The 13268-nt window shown below is 42.9% G+C and overlaps 1 protein-coding gene across 10 annotated transcripts in view; it reads right to left on the reverse strand.

Moving 5' to 3' along the window:
* PLCB1 (phospholipase C beta 1) overlaps positions 1 to 13268 on the reverse strand; it is a 415710-nt gene that overhangs the window by 326578 nt on the left and 75864 nt on the right. The window contains exon 1 of one of the 10 annotated variants that reach the window (XM_080585536.1): positions 4415 to 5636. The exons of the other annotated variants lie outside the window; for them this stretch is intronic. The gene's annotated coding sequence lies outside the window, so the exon portion shown is untranslated. Of the gene's footprint in view, positions 1 to 4414; positions 5637 to 13268 lie in introns of those variants that run through there. 10 annotated transcript variants of the gene reach the window in all.

Here is a 13268-nt window from a genome sequence, read left to right on the forward strand (position 1 = left end):
CCAACTTCTATTGAAAAAAAAAAATACTTTCTTGCTGAAAAAGAAAAAGCTGTTTTCACTTTGGTGGCCCAAAAAAGGAGCAGTTCCATGCTTCCAGTGTATCCTCATAACATTTCTTTTGAGAATATAAGTTTTCTAAAAGCTGCCTATTTGATGAACTAAGCAATCTCTTAAGCAGAAAAAAAGAAAATTACCATCTTGACCGTTTGGAGACATGCCCTACCAGTTCTACTTAAGAGAGGAATAACCCCACAGTGCCTCTCTAACAGCATGGACGATCCCATTCAGAAACCCTGCACTCCACAAGACTTAGCCAGCACGGGTCACAACTGAAATATGCAGTTACTGCTGGGTGTTCGTGACAGGGCATATGCTAGCACAGCACTTTTAACCTGGTACACGATGTGTGCATATAGTCGTGTGCCTGAGCGTGTGTACACACCTGAATACACACACATCTCTATTGCACAGTATGCCTGGGCTAGGATTGGAGCTGGTTCAAGAAGCAAAACTCTTAAACAGCTGATTTGGAGCAAAACACTTCAAACATTCATTCTTTTACAGTTCTGCTGTACCTGAAGCACTGCCTCATCAACTCCGTGGCGCTGCACCGATGAGCAAGGCTACGCTGACCTACCTGGCACACAGGCTGTTCCTCCCCCTCTGTCCCCCCCCCCCCTTTTTTTTTTTTAAGGTGAAACAGAAATTGCAAAAGCCGTGACAATAAAGAGATCTCCAGTTCTCTTTAGAGTAATGCAGGTGATCAGGTCTGCAACGTAAAACAGGATAATCTCCAGAGCGAAGCACACAGCAGACTGATGCTTCATTGCAGCAACTTTGTTCTTAAGTCAGCATTTAGCAATGCATTAGTATAATGCAAGGTTTATTTTGAATCATTTTAAGATCCTGAGAGAAGTACTCTGTGTAGAGTCTAGTACTATGTCAATATTAAGCTAAATCAGAAACCTTCTAGATGTCATTTAAACAGCAATATTCCTCAGGTGATCCACGGCACTGATTTAATCCCAGCACCCAGCATGGGTTGCTGTCTGTGCTAGGGTGTGCGGGTGCAAATGCTAGGGCAGTGTGTGAGGATGAAATGGGACCCGCATCAACAGCTGTGCAAGACTTGCTTTCATTAGGATAAAATATTTCCCTTGAGACATAATATTCATGCTGTTGATGTATTTCTGGTTACTGTCACTGTGCTTTAAAACTGAGCAGTTCCACGTGGCCACAAATTAAGACAAGAGCCCTGCAGTCCCAGCCCACAGTTTGTTTGGTTGTATCAAGGTATACCTGTAATACTGTGAACAAAAGCCTGCCCTGCCAGAGCTCGTGGGCATTTTGCTACTGACTCCAACATAAGCTGCACTCTTCCCCTTTGCATCCACAGTATCCAGTTTCACGTTATCATTTAGCTTCTCTCCAGCCTGGTGGTAATCTTGCAGTCGGGCTGCACTCAAAGTATTCGTGGAAGATCAGTGTATTTATTGTGCATTTAGGCACTCCTCAGCATCCACGAGGACTCAGCCTGCATCACACTCTTCAGCTACAAAGCAACATTTGATCATCTCCTAGCACACTGAAAGCTCTCTGAAAATAAACTGAGTGAAATGGTTTACGAAGCAATCACCCGGCCCCCGTTCCCGCTAAAGAACACCGTGTGAAATTAACTTGTTCTTTTCAAACTGTTATTTAGCTGTGAGCAAAACCAGCTAGATGTACCCAAGTAATTAGTTGTGACACACAGTCATCTTGCTATCCAGACCCGTTTAATCAAATTGGCTTTCACTAATTCCCAGCTACACTGCAGGCAGCATATATGCAGCCACTAACGTCCTTCCCTCCCCCAGAACAGGTTAAGTGCATAATGTAACTTCACTTCTGCTGCTACACGCTGAAATTGGAAAGCTTTCCTGAATCGGGACACTGCAGTCACTAAAATCGTGACAGTCAAATTGAACCAAACCACCACCCCTTATTCAGGCAAAGACCTTGCCCTGATTTTAATTTCTGTTTATTTTCATTACAAGCAGCAGCAACCTAGCTGCTCCACACTATTGGGCAGACTTTAATTCCTAAAGCAGAGAGCACTGCTAAAAAGACAGACAAAAATGTTCAAAGCATCTAAGATTCAAAGGATTTACCCTAGTCACAAAGTAGCATCAACTCCCCCCCCAAATAAATTAATTGCACATGAGATTCTACATCATTTAGCTGCTGTTGTCTTTGACATGCAGATTTGTGCCACAAACAAAGCCTTTCTAAAACGTGATTGTTTTCCATCCTCCAAATTAGTCCTTGTATTCCCTGATTTATCTTGATATTAAATAACAACAATTTCCTATTGTAACATTGTGCTTTAAGAACATTTAACAATTTATCTTTGCTACTGAATGATAACAGACTGCACAAATCAATTGCAGTCCCTCTGTTTCCTAAAACATAGCTGAGATTTCAAAGCCACAAAGGGACAATTAAACAGCCTACACTCACTAGAAAATAGCTATTTGTGCCTTTGAAGTTTTCTTCCTAAAGGAAATGGCCAGAATGAATGAAGTTAGAAAGGCTTCTGTACTAGCACGACTTCAAAATTTGTGTGTTGAGCTTGCTCTCTCAACCTAAGGATGCTCACTCCCTCCAGTTTACTGAATTAAAATACATCAAAGTCAGTAACATTCCCCTCTCACATGGAAAGTTCTCCCACAAAACAGACATGGTGTGTCTCAAAATTACTACATAAAACTAAGCATCAGAAACCAGGTAATTATCTTATTTATCAAACAACCACAGGACGGATTTATTTTTTTTGACTTCAAAACTACAGGCAGTAAGATCAAGAGAATTAGAAGAAACCTATCAAATGTCAAACATTAACTGCCAAGATATCAAAGTTGGAAAATTAAGATGTGTTCAAGTACAAACTCGTTAAAAATAAATATTTCTGATGACCCTATTAATACCTTTAGGGGAAGAAATAAGAGAAATGAAGTGCAATCTGTAAGCAATCTGAGTAATCCTGAGCATGATGGCAACAGAATCTTATAAAAAATATGAAAATATGCATCATTATGAACCAGCTGTAAATTAATGGGTCATAAAATAGCTTTTGCTTGTTTCATGAGATAAGAGTCGCTTGTGAGGAATAAAGTCTGATTACCTATCTCTGCTTCTTAACCTACGAGTATATATGAACTATTGTCAGTACAGACACTTGGCTTTCTTATATAATTAGGACGTAGGAAGTCTATTACTAGGACAACTATGTAAATATTAAATTAGGACATTTATTCTTCTCAGTTAATACAGTTAAGTCACCAAAATAAATCCTTTTACATCAACAAATTAGCATTAATCAAACTTGCAGTAAATTAAAGCTACCGCATAGACATGTCGCTCTCACAGAGGTATTACTTTAACTCTGAAAGTCAAAAGCAAATAAATATTTTTAAAGACCATTAAATATTATAATTCTTATTTCAAGATGCCTGTTCAAGGAGAATTCCCATGGGAAGCTTGTCAACACAGAAAAAAAGATAACTCAAACACCAGCGCGTAAAGAACACATGTATTCCTTTGCTCTTCCTAGCTCAACACCCTGGTATTAAAATACAGCGCCTACACTGCACGCTGTCATGTGCTCCTTCCTCTCATCACCACCGTCAGGATTTCCAACCAGTGGACTTACTGCAACAAATAACCAGTGTCTAAGGAGCTGACTTAGCCACTTCGAATTATCAATTGTAAGAACTTCAAAAGAAAGAAACTGCTTATGCATATTCGTGAGACAAACTGGGTTGAAGCAGACAGCATCACCGTGGGTAGGTGCTCTCAGTACAGGAGAAATTGCTGTAACGAGGGCAGGGGGATCAGAGAGACAGCTCGCAGCACCTCTTCCCAGTCACCAGGTCAGGCACTTGTTTCTGCAGAAGGGGTTAGCCCAGGCCCTCCGAACACCACAGATTTTGGGATACTGACAAAGAGCTCCAGGGCATTTAGCTCTCCAGCTCTGCACAATAAATTGGCAGATGCTACAGGCGCTACCTTTGTTCTAAGGGATGTTTTGTCACATAGCCAAGACTTCATCCGCTATCTGTTCATTTTTCATGAATAAATAGATAGTGTTTTGTGGCTTGATAAAAACAATTTCTAGATCTCATCCTGTCTTTACTTCCAAAAGAAAATATCCTCAGTAAAAGGAGAGCTTCGTGTATTTGTTCAGCTAACTGTGCGGCACATGGAGGAACTCCCCAGTATGTCAGTGAAGTCCCATTTTAGCACGGAATCACTCGGCTGAGCTGGATGCAGGAGATAAGCACAGCATAACATTCACAGTTAAAACCAAAGGCTTTGGTAAGGTGAGGAATGGGAACATTATCTAATATTTTATATTATACACCAGAATCCCTACCTCAATATATCGTTATAAGCTGCAAGTGAATCCAGCGCTGAAAAGAAGTTCCAGTCCAAAAAGCACGGAAACCCTACAAAAACTTACTTATGTGCTTCCAGCAGAACTAACAGCCTCCCACTGTCAGCAAGCACTTCCTCTCTCTCCGGGTTGGACACAGTGAAACAAAGCAAAAACAAAGCATTTAAAATAGCTCAGACCCAGCTCTTCTGTCCGCATCCCCACAGAAAGGAGGAGGAACCCTGAGGCAACCCACAGAACTGCTCCAGCTTCGCTCTGCAGCCGCTGGGAGCCAACAATGGCACCCTGCCCTCCCACGTAAGCACTGGTAAATAAAATGCGTGTAGGCTCCAAGTGAAACACCATATTGTTCGCCTCTTAACAAGTGTCTTGTGTTACAGGACACCGAACAACTGGTGCATTCACGCTTGCTACCAGCACAACACGAGCCATCTGCGTGCTGCAGACCCGCGGAGGTTGCTGTGCCTGGATTCGCTTCCAAGGTGAGCAAGGTTTCTGTGAAGGGCCTCCACTTCAGCTCCGTCCTGCAGAATTGGGGCCGCAGCTCAGAAATGCTGCCTGGGGAACGCACTCGATCCCGGTGCGGTTGGCATTGCAGCAGGCAGAGTAGCCTGAACTGACGAGAAACTTTTCCTTTTTGAACCACACTATTTCCAGTCAAGCACTCGCAACTATTTAAAGATCCAACCAGCTGGGCCCCGTCTATATGCGATTAAACTCCTGTCTGTGTGAAACCAAAGGTCACCAAGCTGGACTGCTCTGTGGCAGGGAGGGGAGAGCGCGCTGCCAGCGGGGCGCTCCCGGGGGAACCTGCAGCTCCGCGTTTCATGCCACGGGATACCTCCTGCTTCCATCAATTCTGGCCGTACGATGCAAAACACATCTACCTTAATAAGTTTCTCGTGGAGAACAGAAGGCGACTGGGTAAATACCTCAGCTGGAGCAAAGTACTGGATTACTTGTCGCTCAGCATGGCTGTGCAATTTTAAAGGCAAGACCGGCTGCAGAATTTTACCTGTTGTTATAATTAGGCTTCGCCCATGACACAGCTTAATTGCATTTGGCTTTGTGTACACACTAGGATGAGATCTATATTTAATAAACTCTGTCATTACACTTTGGTCAGGAAATTGCTCACTGTAGACAGACTTATCATAACTATTTATGGTTTAACTTCAACAAACTCTACAGAATACAAAGAGCTATACCAAGAAAAACTAAACAAAACACGTTTATGCTGGTAAAGCAATGCTTCTATCAGGGCTTGCATCGCCACAGGGTGCTAAAAGCACCCCATGTTTATCTCCTACCTGCTGTTGCTGCGCGACCCAAATAATGAGTGCACACTCGGCCAGGGTACAGGGCAAGCCCTACCCCAAAGTGCTTACAAATTACAGCAAGAATTACAGAAGAAAATGAAAACATTACCTTTACTCTGCTCTTGGGGAGAAGGCCACGGATAAAGTGAATTGGTCAAGGTGACACTGAAGATCTCTAGCAGAAGTGAAAATAAAAACTACCTGTTCAGCTTGCTCAGGGATTCAGCCACCAGACCTAACTTCTCTGTACTGTCAGAGTGCAATTTTAAGAGCATACAATTTTAGCTCTATACATTTTATTTTAGGAGGAGTACTCTCGTATCAAGAGGAACGCCTGACATTCATTCACAGTGGAGCACAGGAGGACTTCGAAGAAGAGAAGATAAATTATCTCAATAAATGATGAATCACTTGCAAAACATCCCTCTCCAATTTTATTGGGAGACCCAACCTTCCTACAAGTCAAAATAACAGTATCATGCATGTTTATGCTCATGGCAATGTGTTTTACACCAGAATCTAATCTTGCCAACGGCACTGTCAACAACCTGGGGAAACAAACCAACATACTTTTCAAACACAACAAGCACCAACACACAGAAAGCTGAATGTGGAGATACTGGGGGGACTTGTATCAGCCTGGAAGAATCCTTGTTGTCAGATAGTCCATGTCATGAAACAACTTGCCATCTCCAAGAAACACAATAAAACATTTAAAATCCCCTCCAACAATTCCAGAACAATTTTTTAAGCAAGCAAACAGAAAAATCTGATCGTATTGGTGGGTGAGAGTGGGATGAGCAGATGGGGTGATGCAGGGAGGAGCCCCACCACGACCAGGAAGGGATGGTTCTCCTCTGAGAGATGACAAGAACTGTCAGCAGAGCAGCTGCCAGACAGGGCTGTGCTCGATCCAGTCTGGCTTGGCCACCAGAACATGCCAGAACGATGGGTAACCATCCTATTAAGAGAGCAAGGTCTTTTATAAGCCATAGCCAGCTGCAAGGGTGAGCTAAGTCAGGTGGAGATGCTAACACCGTGCACCCTGTCCCACCTGCCCAGTAAGTCTCACAGACAGCTCTGCAATTTCAGGGGCAATTTTATGCGACACAGCTTCTGACCCATCCCAGGATTTCAAGGCCACCGTGTTACCTATGGATAGGGCTGAGATTTCTGATGGCTGCAATTAGAAAATACTAACAGGCTGTAAATTCTCCTCTCAGGTCAGAGAGCAGTTGCTATAATTGCCTCCAGCCTGGGAGAATGCTGCGGCACACTGTAACCACCGGCTGGTCTCTGGGACAGTATCTCAGTATTGCAAGTAACTCCCCGCAGTTGTCCAGATTGCAGTATTTCCTTCAAATCAGCTCAGCCTAAACCCATCCGTAGGGGAAGATGTTGGAAAACATGGCTCGTTGAGACCTGAAAGATGGAGTGACCCAGGCGATGTCCTGGCAAGCAGAAGAGCACGCGCTCAGGTTCTGTCCACGAGCAAGATGATAAAACTTGCAGTTAAACACAGCACCCAAACAAAATCAGACAAACATGTGCTACCCCTCCTCTGACAACCATGTGCACGCTGCTTTGCTTTAAAGTGGTGCACTGCAGAACATGAGGATGCAAAACCAAAACCAAGCAAGGCCCAAGCCCCTCAGCAGACTGACTCAAGCAGCTGTCAGAAACGGGTGGGATCAGGGTGTGCACAGCACGGCACGCATCTCCTTTGATTTTCCCCTGCCAACACAACGCCAGCTCCGCAAGAGCAGGGTGCCTTGGAGGCTTCGTTCACATACTTGGATCATTTTTATCTGCCAAGATATTCTCAAGCTATTTCTTTCTGGAGTGTCCCAAAAGGAATATATCAAACCATAAGGATTTTTCTTGAGGATTGAGGTCTACTTCAAAAATACCACTGAAGTCAATGCAAGTCTTTTAACTTTGTTAAGCACTAGCTTCAGCCTTTGGTAAAAACACGAAAAGAAATAAAACACTTGCACACAACTTCTCCAGCAAACCTGTGCCTGTCCTCTGCAACACATTCCTGGGACCTCACCACCGTGACACTTAAAAATCTTCTCGCCGTGGGTCACATAATTACCTGCCAACAGAAGGCATTTGTGAATGCGCTTATTAAGTGCGTGCATATCATCCTTTCAACTTTCTCTTGTTTCCTGGATGCCAAGACATCAGCTGATGCTTTACGAAATACACTGTGGAATCAAGAGGTAAAAGGATCCTTCCTGCACCCCCCTCACAGCTGCACCTGTGCTCCAAAGGGCACCGTTTTCAGGAGTGATCTCTGGCCAAGTAACTGATGCCCACATGGATCAGGGCTCAAACCCTCCTCAGCAGGAGGGCGGCACACAGGCCAGCATGGCACCCACTCACATCGCCGTGATATGCACCAAGACGGAGCGATGCCAGGCTGGGTCTGTGAGAGCAACGCGGTGGTTCCAGTGACCCGGAGTCACACACCTGCATTCCTCTCTTTCAGATAGTGCTGCTCAAAGAAAGAGTAAGCACCTGCCTAAAGCCTGCACATAGTTGTTTAAAATCTACAGATCGAGAAGAGAAATGGGTTACAGCTGCTTTACTGCAACCACCCTCTGGGCACTGTCACTCAAACCACTAATACACACCAACGATACCATCTCACCTGCCACAGAAACCTAGGTCAACCTCAAATACTAGTGTCTATTTTTATTTCCAAATGCTGTAATAGTCAATGTGCGTAATGATGAAACAAACTATTAAAACAAACTACTCGGAAACATTTTCTTAGAGCTTCGTTAACTCAGTATTAAACCAAATTGGGGTGTACCAAGCATATCTACAGGGTAGAAATTACATTTGCATTTTAGTGACACTAACATTACATAGTTGGGCCGCAGACTGCCACCTCTACCTAGAATAAGACTGTCGCTGAAGTTGATGGAAGTTCTTAGATGAGGTCTCTGGATCTCAGGGCATGACTTCACAGGGATGCTCAGAGAAGTCAACTGGCAGTTTAACGTATGACCTAAAGAAGATTAGTTAAACTCTATGTGCATGCTTTCCTTCAAAATTAAAGTGACTTTAATATGATTTTGTTACTTAAGTTTGGAAGTGAAGTAAACTAAATCGAATTAGTCCACTTTAATGCTGAAGAAAAGCATCCACGCAGAGTTTTGATGCAGTACGACAAGCTGCTTTAAAAATTAACTCGATTTAGTTTTCCCATGTGTCTATTTGTTCAAAAACTCTTTAAGAAGGCTATAGTTTTAAAAAGTATTCATCCAATTAAATGAAATTCCGCTTTATCAAAATGACACAATTCTACTTGCTACTGTGAAGAAATCCCTAAATATTAGACTGAGCTCCTCTATGGAAAAAAGTCATCCAGCTTCAGAGGAAACAGACTATTTTGCTGCAATATTTCATAGTGAGTTATATCAAAAGACTACAAAAACCCTCTCACCTTTTTCTAGGATGCACTTAGTGACATCCAGTGGGGTGTCAAACCTGCTCAGGGGCAGGTTTGAGGTCCTTTTTGCTTTTACTTTACGGCAGAGCAACTTCATATTCAGCAGAGAGCATGTTCCATATCTATTAACACAAGGCATACTTCCAGCTATGAAGACCTCCAGCATCTTCCATAGCCTTCCACACAAACTAATTCAGGAAAGTCAATTAATAGTGGTTAAATCATTAGCTAACAGCTCAGAGGAAAAGACAAGGCAGTTAAGGAAAGCTGAAAGGATGATTCGACATACACTATCTTAACTGTACTGTTCCAGTCAATACTGTATTTGCTAATTCCTGCTGACGGAGAAAGAATTGGTGAAGATGAATCCAGAACAAGTACTGAAGTAACCTCTAAGGCTTCAAAAGCATGGCTTACATTTTTTCCCCCAAACTGTTTTACATTTCAGTCAAATACCTTCCCTTCTGTCCCCTTCGCACAGAAGGTCTGCAGCCAGCATTACACTGCAGGTAGAGAGGTCTCCCAATAGAGCCGTAGGAGTAACACCTCTTCACAACTGACTAATATGCCATGCGTACATATGCATTTTTACAGGACCTTATTATAACACGCACTTCTGCCAGTCCCCAGCTACATCAGAACTTATCCCGTGTTTTAGGGACACTCACGCTTCTTCTTGGAGATGATCTAGAGGCACCAAGGCACCCAACTAGCCTGTGTACTCCCGAGCGAGCCAGACACAGCTCACGCCCTGATCCACAGCACACAGCAGAATGGGACCAGGCCTTCCCTTACTGTGACCATTACCCCCTTATTGTGACATGCTCGGGCGTCACCAAGGAGCGCAGCACAGCACCACATCAGTAGGTACGTCACAGCAGTCTGCACTCTAATTTTTCCCATAACAGCCACATTCAAAAATAAGCCATCAGATGGATGGATTGCTGGATTATTCTCAATGCTTTGACAACTGCTCCCTGGAGTCTGATAGATGTTAGCAGCGTTCATACCAAGTGAAGTAAAACCAGCTGGCTTAAGAAGATTCTAGCACCCAAAATAACAGTAAAAACAAAATTGGCGGTTTGAGAGCTTCTTTTCTTTAGACCTTCCTGGCTCCATGAATTGAGAACAGGGGGCAATTTCAGCTTAACAGCAGTTTTTAAGAGTAAATGTTTAGGATGTGGCAGATGCATGCTCAATTACAACATGTTTGAAGTAGGTCTCCAGATCAAAAGGAAAGAAATGTTACACAAAAAAAGGAGAGAGTTGATCTAAGCTGCAATTAAGAACACAAACTCAAGGGAAAGAGTTGTTTGAGCTGGTAGGGGAAACATTATACACAGAATTAAGATCAGTATTATAGTTTTAGAAATGAAAAAAGCAAGCCAGATAAGAAGCAGCACATAATAATTGAGTATTTACACAGCTGTAAAACATCTACCAGGAGAATTGCAAGTACATGTGTCTGGAGTCCTGGCAGGGGAAATCTTCTCCACCTGATCCTGCACAGCAATTTGCTTTATTGCCTGGTTGCTCTTGGTTCCTACAAGAACACCAGGAAAGGTTCATCGATTTAAGCGGTGTGAATCTGAGATGAGTAAACTAACAATCATATAAACTGGCAGTTTATATAAAAACACGTGCACGCACCAATAAGGCTCATAAAGCTTAATAGAGGAAAATATTAACTTAAAACCTAAAACAAAGAAATGGAGAAGTACTTCAACTAACAGGCTGACCAGTTCTTTCATTACTTAATTGGTTCTGGCTTATAAGCAGGCATATTTGTTTTTAATCAAGTGTTTACTTAAGAATAACTTATTCTTTTATTAATTTATTATGTTTAATAGAGACATGAAAAGCACTTTAAACTTTCTCAGATTTAGACTTGTAATAGCCTTAGAAATGACTAGTTACTGTTGTGTTTAGTACTGTTATTTAATACTTAATTTTTTATAAAAGCTACTGATAATACTCAACACATAGATGAAAATGAAATGAAAATTGCAGGAGATAAAGAAGGATGGACCTACTACAGCCTCTGCCTTCTAGTCTCAGCACCATCAGCTGACACTGGAGCTAAATATCACTAGTCATAAACATAGCATTCAGCCAGGGGAATTGTAGCGGTTCTCTCACACTTAGCTCTTCCAAAGTTGATAGCACAGAAATGAGTATCAGTGAAGAATGCATCTATGGCATCAGCCACTTCACTCTTTGCCACTTACAACAATGCACTAAGAGTTTTTGGCAAATGCTGAACACGCACAAACAACTTCAGAAGGGGGCAAACACTCAGACTCCCTTAGCTTTCGTAGGAAGACTGGGGTGCTTCAGAATAAGTTCACCTGCATAAAAGTGGGTACAAACTTCCTAATATGGTCACAACCAAAATTATAGGGACATTTTCCAACCTACGGACTTGATCTCCTCCTTCACTTTGCCCCTTGTTCTCAGTACCTGCCATAACTAGGAGACATTCTCTGTGGCGTCCTACTCCCCCTTCCACCACCCACCAAGCACAGCAGAGGGAGAAAGAAGCCCTGCTGCCTTGCAGATTTGGTACGCGTCCCCACGATGCTCCGAGAGGAGCTCTGAAATTCCTTTTCCTACGGCCATGCTCTCTTCTTGGTCCCAAACCCAAGAGCAGGAAACATATGTTGGGACAGAGAGCAAGAACTAAGATACATCACAGCAATCTCGAGGAAGCAGGTGGTTCCTCGCAGATCGCTGCCAATGCTCTTGTCTTCGAGCAGCCTGTGGCCTGGGTGCGGCAGAAGCATAATCAGTCCCTAAATATCCCATCCCTTGCTTCTGCACACTGCTCAGCCCACGCACAGCAAAGCCTCCGTTCCGCTATGTCTGGTGACACCACAGTAGCAAAGAGGTTCGAGATGCTCAAGTTTCCTGTTTTTATTGTTTAGCACACTTTGGCAGCGATATGCTTAAAAACAACCAACTTGGGTCATTAATCACATCAACAGAGAGCTGGCTAACAATCTGTTTTAACTCAGTTGGCAACTGATGGCTGTCTACATCTCTGAATTTGCGTAGCCCCGATTAGTTTTAATCAGCCGCACAGCCGCTAAGCCGTCCACGTTCTCCAAAGGAGGCAAATTCTGGGAATTAAGCTGGAGATGTGAATAGTTGCACTCGCTCGCTCTGAGCACAGTTACGGAGAAGACTCCGCATCTGTCACTCAAAAGTTGCTGTTTCCTTCGGCATTGCTGCCAGTAAGTGCTTTCTCTGCAGCGTTGTTGAAAAATGAAAGCCAAAGGGGAACAAACACAGGCAAGTGGACATCCAGATATGGTAAAATCTTGGGACCTTGAACACAGTCCAAAAATTTTCCCTTTGCCAACATGAAAGCACATTTCAAGTTAAGGCCAGAAAACTAAGAGGACAGCTCTGTTCAGTAACCACATGGTTTAGAAATAGTGTGTCTGCCACTCTCGAGATAAACACACCTTAAAAGAAACAAATTAATAAACGGTTATAAACTACTAGTAATAACAAAGACTAAAATAAAATAACTATTCAAAATACTAAGTTACTCCACCTTACCAAGAACGCTCTACTGCAGGACTGTGACCAAATACCTCGTCTATTTCCAAACATGAGACACGCAAGCTAGAAATAAACAAGTCCTAGATACGCATCACTGTCACAGACACCACCCAGTCACTCTGCGGTTCTTCATACACTACAGTTCATTTCTGACAGTCTTTATTTTCTTTCCCTTTCTAGGCATCAAGAGACCAAAGGAAAACAATCCAGCCTGCCAGCTGCCATTAGGTACGTTAGCGCTTGTCCTTTATTCGCTCTCTGTTGTTTCTTACCCTGGATTTCTTGCATTCAAGTAGTGCCTCCTGGCCATTCTCTCCATAGAATGAAAAACATCTAGATCCTGTGTTGAGCTACTATTTTTTCTCAGAGAATATTATTCACATGCTTGACCATTTTAGTTATTATATTTATTTAAGCAATAAAGCGCAGATGGGAAGAGGCTTAAAAAATGGTCAGCATCTGGACGCTGGAAGCTTCACTTCAG

The sequence above is a fragment of the Anser brachyrhynchus genome (assembly GCF_964034855.1).
Source record: "Anser brachyrhynchus genome assembly, chromosome: 3".
Classification (NCBI taxonomy): domain Eukaryota; kingdom Metazoa; phylum Chordata; class Aves; order Anseriformes; family Anatidae; genus Anser; species Anser brachyrhynchus.